The 17,831-nt window shown below is 39.5% G+C and overlaps 1 protein-coding gene and 1 long non-coding RNA gene across 10 annotated transcripts in view; both read left to right on the top strand.

Annotated features, from left to right (window-relative positions):
• Positions 1 to 17,831, top strand: part of auts2a (activator of transcription and developmental regulator AUTS2 a) — a 693,940-nt gene that overhangs the window by 192,377 nt on the left and 483,732 nt on the right. The gene's annotated exons all lie outside the window — the stretch shown is intronic.
• On the top strand, positions 8,775 to 9,140 carry LOC115432960 (uncharacterized). The gene is made up of 2 exons (XR_003937272.1): positions 8,775 to 8,829; positions 8,894 to 9,140. It is a non-coding gene; the product is annotated as an uncharacterized LOC115432960 (long non-coding RNA).

Below are 17,831 nucleotides of genomic sequence, written 5' to 3'. Positions count from 1 at the left end.
TAGTAGTAGTAGTGGTGGTAGTAGTAGTAGGTGGCCAGATGGCTCAGATGGTAGAGTGGGCCGTCTAATAACCGAAGGGTTAGCGGTTTGAATCCTGCTCCGTCCATGTGCTTTTGTGTCCTTGTATGAATGTGTATGTGGTGGTGGGAGGGGCTGTAGGTACAGATTGTCAGCCACACTTCTGTCAGCCTGCCCCAGGACAGCTGTGGATACAGATGTAGTTTACCACCACCAGAGGGAGAATGTGAGAGTGAATGGATAATGGATCCACTGTATGTGCTGTGAGTATTCGTTCATAGAAAAGCGCTATATAAATAGATAAATAGTAGTAGTACTAATAATAGTAGTGGTAGTAGTAGTGGTAGTAGTAGTAATAATAGTAGTGGTAGTAGTAGTAATAATAGTAGTGGTAGTAGTGGTGGTAGTAGTAATAATAATAGTAGTGGTAGTAGTTGTAACAATAGTAGTGGTAGTAGTAGTAGTAGTAGTAATAGTGGTGGTAGTAGTAGTAGTAATAATAGTAGTGGTAGTAATAATAGTAGTGGTAGTGGTAGTAGTAATAGTTGTAATAGTAGTAGTAGTAGTAGCGATAGTAGTAGTAGTGATAGTAGTAGTAGTGGTAGTAGTAATAGTAGTAGTGGTAGTAATAATAGTAGTGGTAGTAGTACAGGGTTGGGAAGCAAAATGTACAATATTTTGAGGCAGGGATTGAAAGACAGTGTATGACCAATTAGTTTATTGAAAATCATGAGAATTTATTTGCCACAAGAAAATGTACATAATAGAAAATGTTTTTATTCTATGTGTCCTCCTTCTTTCTCAATAACTGCCTTCACACGCTTCCTGAAACTTGCGCAAGTGTTCCTCAAATATTCGGGTGACAACTTCTCCCATTCTTCTTTAATAGTATCTTCCAGACTTTCTGGTAATAGTTTTGCTCATAGTCATTCTCTTCTTTCCATTATAAACAGTCTTTATGGACACTCCAACTATTTTTGAAATCTCCTTTGGTGTGACGAGTGCATTCAGCAAATCACACACTCTTTGACGTTTGCTTTCCTGATTACTCATATGGGCAAAAGTTTCTGCAAAGGTATGGATAATAGTGTTAGGTATGATTATGACATCAATATATGTTTGGTTTCAAAACAATTGACGTAGTGCCTGCTGAGAAAAAACAACTAAATGTTCATTGTAAATTTTGCTTCCCCACCCTGTAGTAGTAATAATAGTAGTGGTAGTAATAGTAGTGGTAGTAGTAGTAATTAGGGCAGAAAGATATGTCGTTATCGTATTGATATCGAGATATGAACATTCAAGATATTAACATCGAAAAGGCAACGATATAAACAATATAGATTTCCCCTGTGCTTGCCCTGCATGTACAGCACTGCAAGTCACAGCAAATTTAATTTATTTGTTCTTTATGTTAATGTTGATGACTGGCAGTGAGTTCTTATAAATAAAACTGCACTTTCCACATTCTTTTGTAATATGATGTCAGTATTTTTCTGAAAAATGCTTGGTTTTCACCGAACCTGTAGTCATATTGTATCGTATCGATATCGAGATATCTGTCATGAATATCGAGATATGAAATTTTGTCCATATCGTTCAGCCCTAGTAGTAATAATAGTAGTAGTAGTGGTAGTGGTAGTAGTAATAGTTGTAATAGTAGTAGTAGTGGTAGTAGTAATAGTAATAGTAGTTGTGGTAGTAATTGTAGTAGTAGTATTGTAATTTTCCCTGCACATGTTGAGCACAAGCTCACAAATCCACTCTCCCAGACAAAGGAGCCTCCAGTAACGTAGGTACTTTTTGCTGTGAAATAAAGTCCAGCCCAGCACGTAGAGTAGAGTAGAACAAATAGAATAGAACAAATACAGACGGAAACAGACTGAACATTAGCTTATGTAGTCCATTTTGAACACTGAGGTGCAGAAAAGGCTCGGTCCTTATCATTCAGCATCGGTCGCCCACTCCGGCTGAACCCATGCATCGACCTCCTGCCGTCCTCGTGTAATGAGATCAGCCTGAAAGCTCTAATGGCGGATCTCCGGCCGCCTTGTAAATATTTGGACCGGAGCCCTGATGTTGTCGGGACGGGGGCGGGGCTTACATGCTTTTCAATCTGCACTGAAAATGTAATATAATGTTCAGCTCTTTCAGCCTGGTGGGTCACCCTTAATAAGCTTATCCGCTAAGCCAATAAGAGATTTGAAGAAAAGCAACGTCCTGATTGTCAGATAAGACGCTAAATCCATTCTGTCGAGGGTTCGGTGGCGAGGATGATAATTGTTGCCGTCACACTGGAGCTTTTATAGCGCTGGATCAAATCAAATCCAATCGAGATGGTGTTTTCTTGTGTCTTTGTGTCTTTGTGATGCACACGACAACAGACGGTAAACATTGGAATGCATCTGTGAGTTTAATGAGGCTGTGTGTAATCAGATTATTCATATGTTTCTGTAGATCCACGTTAATGCAGGAAGAAAACGAAGGGGGAAGAAATGAGTGAGCATCGAATGTACACACATATAGAACTAGACACGAACCACATACAACCCAATGGGATGTCAAATGGACATAATAATAGAAATAATATATAGAAATGATAAATAAACCTGATTTTGGTCTTTGTTCTAGTGTGAAAAAAGTGTAATTTTACTAATATTCTGCCTGTTCCTACATGTTTTGTGTATTTGTGGATCCACTGCGAGTTCTAATTCACATAAACTGAGGCAGGATATTGTTCAAATTGTACTTATTTTTTTTTTTAAGAAAGTTGACTTTGTTCATGTAATTCATATTTTTTCAACAGATAGTTTCTTAGATGTAAACATTTCACCTATGTAATTTAACTTTGTTCACTCTAAAACATCAAATAAATTTTCAGTTGTCATTATTTATAGGTTATTATGATATTACTTTACTGATCTGACCCACTTTAGATCATACTGGTCTGAATGGAATAGGGCTGCACGATTCTGGCAAAAATGTGAATCACATTTCTTTTGCTTAGAATTGAGATCACAATTCTCTAGCATGATTTTTTTCACGAAATGTTTATTGCACTGCTGTGGAAAAATGGGTTCTTTTACCTCTGATCTTTCAAATCACTCTGCAGTAGTCTGGTCACTTATGCAGTGTTTGCTGTGGAATTGATCTGTGGTGTGGCTGTGTGTAATGGGGGGGGGGGGGTGCACGTGCATACGTTTTGGTCGGTGTGTGTGGGGGGGGGGACTCGGCCGAGTGGGGTTGCACATGCGTGCCTTTTGGCCGGTTACCCACGTACATGCGTCAGTTTCCGTCCTACTTATACAATGGGGCTACGGGGCAGTGCAGTCTGTGCCCCCCCGCAGAAGTGAAAGTGAAACTTTATGTTCATTTATCTTTTCCCTGCCCTCCTGTCCTGAGCCATTATATATTATACATACGTATAATAGATGACAGTGATAATTTTTTTGTATAAAATGTTTGGTGTGGCGGCATGGATAAACCTTACCAGTGGAAACACTGCACTTATGGTCCCGGTTGCTAAGCGACGTCAGGTGATCTGTGAAAGTTTGCAGCGCAAAGAAAGTTCCCAGCAGCATAATGGAATATTTTAAATATGTAATTTTTAGAGAGGTTGAGACTTTTGATTCTTGGTTCAAGGCCGAGTTATCGTCACTGACAAAGAAAAGAAAAGGAGAATAAGAACAACAGCGCAGAAGTCAGAGAAGTGAAAATGAAAACACACTTGGATCAAGACGACAGAAAAGACCGACATGAGATTTAACACTGATGAGTGTGAACCTTTATTGGACTGGAGTTCAGGTGGGTGACTCTCCCACGACCACTGGGGTTTTCATCCATTTCACTCTTTACCGCAGTCGTTCCTCCTGTCATTCACTCTTTCTTCACTCAACTACAGCTGACAGCAGCAGGTCATGTGTTGTAAAGATGCTTTACTATTGGTTGAGGGAAGAGTAAAATAAAATGCTTAAAAATCGTCCGTGTTTAGAAATGAGATCGCATTCATGTGTGAATCAAGATCGCAATCTTTTAATGATTAATTGTGCAGTCCTAATGTGGAATCAGTTTGACAGCCCTGGTCCAGACCCTCTGTCACCCCCACCCCCGTCCTTGTGTCCACATGTCCAACTGATAGTTTGTGTCTTTATTTCGTCCCCTTCATTGACTGTCTGTTTCTACATGAACCCCTGATGCCGTTTGACACGTCCACGTTATCTATGAAACGCTTTAATTTTCCCTCCACTTTCATCAAAAACCCTTTTATTTGAAGTGTCACTTTTGTCTGATGCAGGAGGAGGAGTCCAGGGGGTGGGGGTGGATTGGACTCAGCATCTGCATCCTTGGAACACAGTCATTTCATAGCACTTATGTACACAACCAGTCAGTGCAGTTACGCAAAGGCGGCGGCATCTGCTCCGCCGCTGCTCACTCTGACTCTCCACAACCCTTACAGTCAATTTCTGAGAATTAAGTGGCAGCACTTTTATCCAAAGTGTCGACCACTCCAGGCCCGGGCCCATCTTGGCTGTCAGTCAGAGGCGGGCGGAGGTGTTTGAAGAAGCTTTTATCACGGCTGTCCAGCTCCTGTCAAAGGCGTCGTAGGCAGAACGCCGCCGCCAGACGCCGTCTAATCCAATCAGAGGCCGTTTATAACACACAAACCAGCAGATGAGTGTGGAGATAGTTCAAGTCCATCTGGATTTGGAAATTGTTTTTCTGCTGCTGCTCTCCTTGGCTCAGCACAAGGAGCACGACTGTGACAGTTTGGGAGAAAACCCCATCCTCCACCATTTTCAGGTGAATGAAAACAGCCTCTGTTTGGTGTTTACCTCCGCCAAGGAGGTTATGTTTTTGCCAGGGTTTGTCTGTCTGTCTGTTTGTCTGTCCGTTAGTGTGCAACATAACTCAAAAAGTTATGGACAGATTTTGATGAAATTTTCAGGGTTTGTTGGAAATGGGATAAGGAAGAAATGATTAAATTTTGGTGGTGATCGGGGGTGGGGGGGCCCACGGGGGGGGGCCACTGATCAGCCTTGGCGGAGGTCTGCGCTCTCCGAGTGCTTCTAGTTTGTGAATGTCTTTCCGGAGGACACTGAATAAGTGGACAGAAACAGGTCCCTAATCGAGTTCTTCAGTGTTTAAGAGTTCTTCAAGTTGTAAATGTTTATGTATTCATGCTTTTATTTTGAAGTGGCCATTTTATTCTGAAGACCATTTGTGCACTTCCTTTTCCTTTCTTCACGTTTGCCACTTGACATATTTACAGTGGTAAAGCAGTCACTGGCGATGTAAGATGAGTTCATAGTAATGTGAAATGAATGTGTACATGTTACTTACCACCTCTGATAGTGTTGTTTCGCTCCTGGTGTATATTTGCACTCCTTAAAATGTCCGTTTTTACTTGTTAGCATAATCGCAATTTAGCATAGTTTAAGCTAACTGAGTGGTTGTATGGCAGATCAGATGACTTTCATTCTACATGTGTATGACACATCATTCAGGGTTATGTAGCACTCATGAATACTAGGTGATTTATACTGATACAACTGTATTTTATTTCCTCTGAAGTGTTTATTTACTGTATTAGATTTACAACAGTACACAAGATAAATTAATTCTTTATTTCTTGTTACATATTTTCAGAAGCTGCTCTGTACCCAGAATGCATTGCTGTATCCATACAGTGGTCAGTTAGGCAAACAAATCTGCATCAGAGGTCATAATCCTCAACAGTGTTTTCTGTCTCCCAAACGTGTCCATTTGTCCAGGGACACAAACAGAAACTTTGTTTTTACCAAATATTTTTACTCCCGCCAATTTTTTACCTCCAGATTTTGATGAAATTTTCAGGAAATACTGATACTGGCACAAGGAACAAATAACATTTTGGTGGTAATCGTGGGGGGTGGGGTGGATTTGGGGGGGCTGATCTACCTTGGTGGAGGTCTGTGCTCTCCGAGTGCTTTTCTAGTTCTTGAAATGATACGTGTATGGACGTGAAACTTTTAGAATCTGCAAAAGAAAAATACCATGAGCGTTGTCATCTGAACATAGGCAAATACAAATCAGAGGACCCTTGAACATTTGGTAGACCCCCCCCCCCAGGTCTTATTAAACAGTGAAAGCTTATCTTTCTGAAGATATCTTTTCTGTTCTAGGTGAAGTGTGTTGGTTAACTCTTCTCGCCACCTCTTCAAGGCAGGCACAGTTACATTTTACAAACAGAAACTTTATGTCTATTGGATCCAGGAGTTAATGTAGTTTATTTTCACAGAGACTATGTACAACACACATTAATCACAGAGAGAAAAGAGGTGTTGCACCAGATTTAGGTACAAACTCATTTCCATCTGCAGTCCCTGGACAGATGAGGACGAATACAGAACATCCATAGGTCCACATCCACATGTATGTCCCACCAAAGCTGGGATAGATTCACAGAAAACACACATAAATGTTCCACAAAAACACACACCATCACGTCAGCACCATTGAACCTGCAGAGGGACAGGGTCAATAAATAAATAGATAGATAGATAGATAGATAGATAGATAGATAGATAGATAGATAGATAGATAGATAGATAGATAGATAGATAGATAGATATTTAAAGTTGTCATAACCTGTCATGAAGCCTCCTGTTGTAATTATTTATGTGTTTATTTCCATATATACATCTTCATTCTGTACTTTTGTCGTATAAAGACTGATGTGCAGAGTCTGATCTTAATGATTTCTAACACTTGGTTTAGTGTTGTCATATTAATATTGGTTTTCAAATCATATTGTTATCATTTAAAATTAATCTGTCCGCCCCCTGAGACCCTCATGAGGACTAAACGGTTCAGAAAATGGACAGATGAATTAATTTGTCCTTTTCATCCTGATTGTTTGGTTTCTTTCTTTCTTTTCTGGACGGATGGATCTAAAAGTGCAGCTTCGAATCCTAATATCTACTGAACATTCTCACCCAGTGAAAGGAGCGTCTTTGGATTACGTGACCAAAATATCTCATCTTAATGCGATGCTAATAAAATTCCTTCCATGCACAGCGACAACTGTGTTAATTCTAAAGTCAGCAGCAGCACATTAAAGCTATTGTTACTTCCTTATGGAATATTTAATATGAAACAGGGGTCAGTGGGATAAAGTGTAGATCTGCAACAACTAATAATTAGAGCTGTGACAAAAACACAATTCACTTCTTATGTAACTGAATTAATTATCAGTCATTTAAACAGTGATATAACCCAGGGTTTCCATGCAAGTATGGAAAAGTATGGAATTAGATTTTCTAAATTTTTTAACTGTTGTTCAATCATCTTTAAAATAAATAAATAAATAAATTAAAAAAAAAAGGAAAAACAGTGCACACAGGTACTTAAAGTTTATCACCATGGCAACAGGGATGCTCTGTGGCATATGAAGACATTAATAGTGAAATGTAGTGATTTTTATATTTTTGGTTAATATCATACAAGTACTGTACATAATGAGAAAAAGATCCAAATGAGAGGTTTTCAAAAGGGTTTAATGTCATAGAGACAGTAATACTCTGTAAGAAACACTGCATTTTTATTCTAATGAGATGTTCCCATGGATAACTTAGACTACATTCAGACAGCAGGTCTTAATGCACAATTTGGATTTTTTGGTGAAATCCGTTGTTTTGTGTGTTGGTTCATATTACACATTAAAGGAGTGATATTTAGTTTAAAAAAAAAATGGAATTCTTCATTTTCAAACATTTCCTTGTGGTCTCCATAAACTGTAAATGCTCTGCTTGGGTCTGAATTCTTCGTTCATTCAACTCCACACGTCCATCTTCAACCCTACTTCTGAGTAATGATGCCAGAAAGGTGGTTTTGGAGCACTGGCCCTTTAAATGCACGTGAGACACTTCAGGCCCCGCCCCCTCCAGGTTGTTGACTGTGCTGCTCTGTCCTGTTCAACCAGCAACTGAACGTTTAGGTAATCGGCTCGAAGTTTGGACATATTTTCAGTATGGACTACAACCACTGCTGCTGACAAGCAATTATGTCGTACTCAAAGAAATGTTCGTCAGAAGTCTTGACCTTATATGTGCAAATGTTGTGACGTAACTAGTTATAAAACGTAACAAATTAAGCAGGAATTGAAACAAGTTGTAGAAATCCACTCGATTTTTGCCAAAATTAATATAAAGATAGCTTTGCAGCACCTGGAGGGTTCAAATTCAAACTTTTATGAACTATTAGGGTCCAAATACACAAATAAATGAACCACAGACTAATATAAGTGGGTTTAGCAAAATATGACGTCTTTAAATGCGACTTATCATTTTCGAGTATGAACTGAATGCGATCCTGAAGTGACCCACATGTGCAAAAGAGGTCCTGACATAATACATGACCACGCAGACACGCACTGTGTTTATGGAAGTAAGTATGTTTTCCTGCCGCTCCTCCTCCTGGGATGCAGAATTGTCGCATTTCAATGACGTAAAGGTCAGACAAATGTGACCTAGTAGTTCAGACTGAAGTTGCATTGCAAAATATCAGATACGTATGAATGAGTTTTTATTTTTTATTATTGTGTCCTGCATAAGAATATGCCCAGCCCTTACATGGGCTTAGGCCTAGGAAAAAAAATGTTGTGTTTCCGGTTTCCCAACCGACCCTAGAAAAACCTGCCGACCCTAGCCTTTTTTTTGGGGTGGGCTGCAGGGCCGTCTGTCAGAGACCAATTCACAAGTGACTCTTTTTCTAAAGTGACTCTTTTTCTAGTCTTGTTGTACTAGTTTTAGTCCCTGATGTTTGTTGCAGGTTCAGGTTTAGTCCCTGATGTTTGTTGCAGGTTCAGGTTAACCGCTTAGGATATAGAACTTGGAATCAGAAGTTTAAATTTGCAGTAGCTACATTTCAACTTTGGAGAGAAAATTATCCGTCATTACACATGACAAGCAGTTTTGAATTGGAAACAGACTGAATAAAAGTTATAACTGGAAACTATGTGACTCCACTTGTCTTACTGAGTGGTGTGTCTCCATACATTTCAGTTTTACTATGTTCTGCTGCATTGTATTAGTTGGATCACTAGAGTTTGGGCCAAAGTGTAAAAAAAAAAAAAAAAAAAAAAAAAAGAGAATCCCTACCTACCTACCCTAATTTTTTCAGGACTGAAACCGGAAACACAACATTTTTTTTCCTAGGCCTTATAAGACACCAAAAATACAAACCAAAGACCAATAATACCAGACAATAGATATAAACAAGACAATGTACTGACCTATTTAAACCAACACATCTGCCGCTTTTTCCAGGCTTTACAGACAAATAATGCTAATTTATATACATTTGAACTAAACAACCATTTCATCTTGTCATCATCAGTGCTCCAAAACACATCAAGATTTCGGATAAACATGTCATCAAACAAAGAGGCTCTCAGTTCATCATATTGAGGACAATATAAAAGAAAATTTGATTAATTTTCTACTTCCCCCCCAGGTCACACAGTCCACAAAGTCTGTTTTTGTATCAGATTTGGGACCACATATGAAAGTGGCCTGGGTCGGATTTGAAAAAAATCACATTTGTGCTGTTCAAACTGTCTTTAATAGATCAAATACAGGTCACATGTGGGTAAAAAAATCGGATTTCGGTCACATTTACCTGAAGTCTGAATGTAGCCTACAGACTCTGTTATAGCTTTGCCTGTTTTAACTCATAAAATGCTGATTTTTATCATAGATTCCACAGCCACAATGCATATTCACACTAGTATTGATGACTTTGACCACAGCTGAATCAAATCATTTCATTTTCTGCTCATTAATTATTTTTAGCATCACTTTAAATATACAAACAGCCACTGAACCATTACACCAAGGCACTAAATAAACCACTGCAGTGCAACACGGTGACGTCATTAAACGACTCCAGTCAAACGATGTGGAAATAACAAAGAAATATGTCATGTATGTTAATTTCACCAACTGTTTTTATCAGGTGAACGCAGATAATTATCCAATTATTACGATTGTCACGTTTGTCATTAAAACGCTGCTTCCCCGAGCGCTGATACGACGTACAGCAGTTTTAATTTAATGTAAAACGTGTGGATTCTTGGACATAATGGAGCAGCTGGGATTCCGAAACATCGCACACACACACACACACACACACACACACACACACACACACGTACTCAGTGACACACATCCACATGCTGTGCCCTTTTCTACGTTACAGCGCACTAATAGGCTTTAATAAGGTGTATAATTGCTGAAACCTGCTTCTCCTGCTGCTCTTTGATACAGTCTGAACACCACTCTGACACTTTCTCTGTAAATATCAATTAGACACACACTTCACCAGGAAACGCCTCGATATAAATATATATGTAGATGTAGATTATTGCCGTTGTGTGGGCGTCCAGGGTTGGATTTCAGTACGTATGAGCTGAAGGCGTGTTCTCCCCCTCTTCTATTCGCTAGACTTGGTTGGCCTCTGTAAAAGTCGGGGTCAGGGAGCAGGTGCCGCCTCCGAAACTGGATTATTTATGGGAGCACCACAGGGTCATGGAGGAAGTATTCCCACATGGGGGCAGTTCAGAGGCGGCGCTGGAGAGGTTCTGACGAAACTACAGGGCAGATTTATTTCACATTTTATATGTTGCTTCCTGGGGACAATGTCTACAAAGTTGGTTGGGATTTTTGACCAGTTTTTGCCTTTACTTCAAATGTTCCATATTTGGATGGTTTATAACATGTAAATGGTTACAGATATCAGTACAGGTACTGTTGAGCACTGATAGGAAGTCATATATGGACTTTAATTTGGGTCCTTGACCTTTGACCTTGAGTGACCTTGAAGAGTCAAGCTCAAGGTCGCCAATGTCTAGATTTCAACCATCTTTTTCTCCAAAACGACTGGTCGGATACATTTAAACTTTTTTATGTATCTTCCTTAGGACAATGTCGCCAAAGTTTTTTCACAGTTTTGAGAATTGTAGTTTTTTTTTACCAATTTTTGAAATTTAAAAAATTAGCTTTTACTTATAACCAGGGTGTGATTTGTTGTGGCAGATGGGAAGGATCAACCCCCCCTCTTGTATTTACAGCCTTACTTCTGCTCAATGATTTCCATCTTCGGGGGGGGGGGGGGGGGGGGGGACGACCAACCACCAGCCAACTGAAATAAAAGGCAGGTTGTGTCAGTTTTCTTACGCCTATATCCTACATTACTGACAGTAACGTTCACCTGAACCGAACTGTCGGCAGTCTCAGAATTCACGAACGTCCCCATGCACTGGGGCGCTGTAAAGGGGAGGGGTAAACGTGACAAATTTATGAGGCCCAGCATTTGTGGGGGTCCATAGAGCAGTGGAGGGGGTCCAGTGGATACAGGTTAGAAGTTGTGACAATTTTGTGTAAGATCCGCTGAATAATAGAGGAATAGAACCCGGGAGTTGGACGTTTAAAGTATGTAAAGTTTCACTTTCTTTTCACGCCAGCGTTAGTATGTTAGTTATGGACCGCACCCCCATGTATATAACTGCCCCCCCCCCCCCCCCCCCCGGCTACCCACGGGTTCTAGATGTGGTAGATAATAAACTTACCTCTGATCCAGTTCATTCCTTTACTTTCTTGGTAAATTCCACTGGTGTTTTCAGTTGAATAACCTCTCAGCTGGCATGTCTGTTTCTGCACATAAAATTTGACACCATGGCAACGTGGCCCTATTGTTTATCTGCTGCTAGGTAACCCACTTCCAAAATTACTAATATCTGCCAAATTATTGGTCCTATCAGCTTGCTGTTTTTAAAAAAGTATGCCAAACTGCAGCAGTCAGCACTTTCTGGAGTCCACTTCCCTTTAATAATATAGATGGTCCATATTTTGATGGTTTATAACATGTAAATGGTTCTCCTCCAGTGAAAAGTACCACCCACTCTATTGTCAGATTGATCTCCTGCATCCAGACCACAGGACTCTGACATAGAACAGAACCTGACAACCTCACACATTCAGCTGGGGGTTGATTCAGATAGAACATGATGCTGACTTACAGGGACACTGGTCCTTTGTGAGTCCCCAGAAACCAGAACGTTCAACTCGGGTTCATCTACAACCAGCGGCACCAACATGTCTGAGTGTGGACATAAATCCAGGGGGAGTCATGTTCTGTCATGTTGTTTTACATTTTGGCTCTCAGGTCTCTGAATCCAGGGAACAGTCACTTTAACTTTCTTAGTTTTTTGTTACTTCATATACACTACAAACAAAAAGTTAAGGATATTTCTTTTTTTTGGCTTTCTTTTTTGGTCATTTTTACCTTTTGTAAATAAAACTACATCTGGTCATTTAAAAAATATGTTTCAGTTCACATAAAAAAAAGTAAAAAGTGCTGTGCAAGAATCGCAATTGAAAAAATAGCCCAAAAATTAAAAATATCCTTAACTTTTTGTTTGTAGTGTATATTGAAAACAACACCATGTACAATTTTATCATATTGCAGCTGGTGCGTCGTGTCCTAGTGTTTTTGTCCATATAATGTCTATAACATGGACATTTACACACATACTGTATTTATAATTACTAATCATTCACATGTACGTATTTACCTGTTTACCAGATTTCCACCACATGATAAAAGACAAAAAGAAACATGAAAAACATAAAAAATACATATGCAGAATGTTCACATGTGCATATAAAATTTGCATTTACATTAACATAGCCTTATGCTAATGTGATTTATGGTAAATATTGCACATAGGACGGAGTAATACGAGATGTTAATGTGTTTGACCTTTGAAAAGTTAGAATAAACTACAGGAGTGGAAGTAAATGTTGCAGATGAAGCAGATTGTCACTCCTTCACTCGCTGTTATAGCACAATATAAGAGCTACTACAAGCAATTTAGTCACCTAAATAGTGAATGTTTGGGATGATTAAAGCCGGCAGACGGATACAGAATCATGTTATGCTATTTGGATCCTCTCCAGATATTAGGAGTGGAAATTTAATGGGGACTTTTTGGATAAGACGTTGTATAAAGTGAGCGTAAAAGCAATTTACTGAGCCATTACTTTGTCTTTCTTTGTTTGAACCTGTTTAACATTCAGCCCATTTTATTCTGTCCCACATTTCTGCACTTTCTCAGCGTTTTTACATTAAATAAGACGACTTTATTAGATGACGATCTGCTCTGTTTTTGTTTTGATCATTTCTTGCAGATCAGTTTTTTTTATAATATAAATTTCACATTTATATAGATTTTTTTGCCGTGGTTTTCCCTCTGGAAGACATTGACCTTGAACGCACCACCATTCATTTTTTATTTAGTGCTTTTTGTAAAATTTATTTATTTTTTATTTATGGTCCACTGAATTAGAAAGAGCTCTGAGCTGAGGAGAGCTTGTTACTAAATAAATCAGATGTGCTTTATTTTACAGTTGTTTGGATGATAAATGACGAACACTGGATAATTAAATATCAATGCAGCGCAGGAAAAAAACCTATTGGATTTTGTGTCGTTGCATTGAATCCACATAATCCTGTGTTTACTCTCACGGAAGCAGTGACATTTAGCTCCGAAAGTGACATATCACCTTACACCCAGCGGCAAATTTATATGAAAACTGTTTGAGCGACTGATGATTAAATATAATTAAGTCGTCGTAATGACTGAGCTTTTGTTTAAACGTATTCTGTCTATTTTTCTGCAGAAAAATCAAAGCTTGTTTAATCCGTCTGCGGCACAGTTTGTTCCACTGCCGCTGCACAAATTAGCACTAAATACACAGTTTTTTGTCCATTGTGTTACGGCCTCCAACTGAAATGACTTCAATACTTGAAAGGTCTTATTTATGACTCCCAAACTTGCTGGTGATGAGCACTTGAAGTCGGCATAAGTAGTCCTTAATCATGTAGGAAATGAGAGTGAGGCTTTAATGAACATGGCTCCGTGTGCTTCGGGGGGGTGGGGGACATCTGAAGGATCGTGTTTGCATGTGTTCATTCATGAGTCCTTATCTGTGTTCACTTAAAATCAGATCCACGTTCCCTGACTGGGTTTAAAAAAAAAAAAAAAATCAATTCCTTTCCACCTCATTCATTTCCTCGGTTTTGATAACATGCTCGACCGTATCCTTTAAGTCATTTGTCCATGTTGGAGTTCTCTGATTCCCAGTGAATTGTGTCTGATTTGTGATTGCTTTCACTGCAGTGCTGATGTAACTGAGCTGAGCGCCATGTAATTGAATGTACTAATGAAGACTGCGTTCACAGGACGAGCCCTGTCCGATAAGAACGCTCTCGTGACTGTTGTGTAATTACTACATGTCATCGCTAATTGTCCGTAGCGCCACCCTTTGTTACCGTATCATCTCAACAACAAATCACACACCAGTAGGAGACGGAGGACAGGCCTCGGTGGTGTTGACAGACCCCCCCCCCGTCGGATAAAACCAGACACTGAGCCCGTTTATAAGACTGTAAAGATCCGATAACTGGGAGTAATCCGAATACTGCCATAACCGGATGTGACGCGTTTACATGCACTTCAGAAATGTGATAATTAGGGCTTCATGATATTGGAAAAAAGTGACATTGCGATTTTTTTTAATCCTGCAATATATATTGCGATATGAAAAAATACTCAGGAGGATATAATAGTTGTGTGGTGATGACGTAAATGGTCAAACAAATTAGTTGGGTTTCTTCTTGTTGTGTCGACAGGTGGAAGACACTGTCGGCACAGAACACGTGTTTCAATATTATCCTTCTTGTAGCCGAAATAATTCCAGATAACTGACGGTGCTTTTCTTTTTGGCACCAACTCTTCATTTACGGTGATTTTGTCTTGCTCGTTGCTCATTTTTCGGTGTTGTTACCAGTGACTCACTCCAAACGGATTAAAAAATGTTTGTGATTGGTGGATCACTGTGCACAGTGTATGTCAGGTAGGGCTGCAATATATTGGAAAAAACTGACATTGCGATTTTTTGGAACCCTGCGATATGAAAAAATACTCAGGAGGATATAATAGTTGTGTGGTGATGACGTAAATGGTCAAACAAATTAGTTGGGTTTCCTCTTGTTGTGTCGACAGGTGCAAGACACTGTCGACACAGAACACGTGGTTCAGTTTCATCCCTCTTGTAGCCGAAATAATTCCAGATAACTGACGGTGCTTTTCTTTTTGGCACCAAGTCTTCGTTTATGGTGATTTTGTCTTGCCCGTTGCTTATTTTTCAATGTTGTTACCAGCGACTCAGTCCAAACTGATTAAGAACTATTGTGATTGGTGGATCGCTGTGCGCAGTGTGTGGGTCAGGTACCCTTGGAATTAGTTGAGAACACGTTGAGTTCATTTACCTCCTACGTTGCAGGACCTGCGATGTGACTATCGCACACACGTACATTGCGATGTCGATGCTCAAACGATATATTGTGGTCACGCCTACAGTGTCAGCGTTGGCTGTCCTAATGTGGGAGGAGCCAATACGACTACGAAATAGGTCACATGTTGCTGCTATCCTTTATTTCATTTCATGACCTCTGCCAAGGAAGGGTGGAGGTTATGTTTTCATCAGGGTTCGTCTGTCTGTCTGCCAGTTTGTCTGTCTGTTAGCAAGATAACTCAAAATGTTAGGGATGGATTTTGATGACATTTTCAGGAAATGTTGACACTGGCACGAGGAACAAATGATACAATTTTGGTGGTGATCGGGGGGGTGGGGGTGGGGTGATCTGCCTCGGTGGAAGTCTGTGCTCTCCGAGTGCTTTTTTAGTTATTTACTTTTTTGCTTAGACTCATGTTGTCGTGGTGTAACGTCCGTTTATATAGTTTTTTTTTTTTACACATGCGCAGATGTAGAAAAAACCTAAATAAATCCGATTAGCCTGTACACATGCATGAAGACATTACTTTCATACTTATATCTGTGCAGAAAAACCGCTTTAAATGTAAATCTGCAAATACAAAGGATATGGAGTTACATTAAACATGTTGTTTGACTATTTCCAGGATTATTAACATGTATTTTCATATGTTCTGACGAAAATAAGTCAGTTGTATATGTTTAAAAGTGATTGTGTTTGTCTTATAAGTAAAACAGTCCAAACTAAATCCCTACACTGCAGCATCTGCTTCATTAAATATTAATGTGATTTAAGTGAAATAAGTTCCCACCGTCCTCAGGGATGTAGTGTTTTATTGTGATGCGTCGACTGACCAATCTGAGATTCCCTCTAAGCGGTGACGGCGGCGCCATGGCAACAGTGCATGCGTGGTTAAAATCAACACAAAGACAGAAACGTACCGGTGCCGCTCGTCTTTATGGCCACTGTTCCAATTTCGTGGTGAGGCTGCACAAGCTGTTGAGATGCACCGACTAGTGCCCGGCATCTGCCCGGAAACACAACGCCGTTTTCTTTCCATTTCATTGGGTCGCATGTGCTCGAAATGCAAACACCCTGCAGCAAATTACTATCATCTTGTTTTATTTTCCCGGCTCAGCACATTTACACCGGGTGAACTCAGCTCTGCACTCCACTCGACTGGAGAGGGAACTCAAGTGGGTCGGAGATGAGAGTCAGAGTCCCTCGGCCTCTAAAACCGTCCAATCAGAGGGCGGTGGCGTCTTCACCTGAGCTTCTCAGCCTCTTAACCTCATCCACAAACCAAGATCCAGGACCGACAAGGACTGGATCAGACCCTCTGTTCTAGACTGCAATGTGGATGAGGAGGAAGACGTCACAGTAATTTAGTTGAGTTGTGTGTTATAATAATTAGGAACAGCTCACGTTAATGAGCATCATAATTAGTCATATAAGATGGAAATATGTCAGTACTTTATTTTGCCAGGGAAAATCAATTGAGAACAGCTTCTCATTTACAGCGATGACCTGGCAAGACGCCCCAACAGACAAAAACAAAAATATGGTGGATTTTTGCCGCTATTGTTAATTGACATTCATAGTTTCTCAGCAGGTGAAGAACCAGTGTTTCCTGAAAGAGTTTATACCAGAGGATGAAGGGTTGAAGGGGTTTTTAACTCACTAACCGGTAGGATTATTGAAATATCACACATTTCCCTTTATTGAAAATGGTCCATATTTTGATGGTTTATATCATATAAATAGTTACAGATATCAATATAGTTACTATTGAGCACTAATAGGAAGTCATATATGGACTTTCATTCAGGTCTATGACCTTTGACCTTCAGTGACCTTGAAGGGTGAAACTCAAGGTCACCAATTTCTAGATTTCAACAATTGTCTTCTCCAAAACTATTGGATTTATTTAAACTTTTTTATGTCACTTCCATGGGACAATGTTTACAAGGTTTGTTCACGGTTTTGAGAAATTTAGATTTTTGAGTTTTTGATGAATTTCTAAAATTTGCCTTTTACTTATAATTGTCCACATTTTAGTGGTTTATACCATGTCAATATAGGTTAGTTCCTGCTAATCACTGATAGTAGTCATATATGGACTTTAATTTCATTAGTTGAGTTCTCCTCCAGTGACAGACCACAGAACTGGAACACAGAACAGAACCTGACAACCTCACACATTCAACCAGGGAGTGATTCTAGATAAAACATGATGCTGACATACAGGGACACTGGTTTTATTTTTTCGTGTTTTGTCATTGTTAGTTTATAGAGTCAGTGATGTTTGTTAATTTAAATAAACAGTTTCTCCACACAATGAAGCAGTGTTAAAGGGTTCATAATTATCTAAACCCACTTTTATTTGTCTTTGGTTCATTTATTTGCGTATTTGGACGCTAATAGTTCATCAAGTTTGAATT

The sequence above is a fragment of the Sphaeramia orbicularis genome, chromosome 14 (assembly GCF_902148855.1).
Source record: "Sphaeramia orbicularis chromosome 14, fSphaOr1.1, whole genome shotgun sequence".
NCBI lineage: Eukaryota > Metazoa > Chordata > Actinopteri > Kurtiformes > Apogonidae > Sphaeramia > Sphaeramia orbicularis.
The sequence above is the reverse complement of the archived record's forward strand: the minus strand, read 5'-3'. Positions and strand labels throughout refer to the sequence as shown.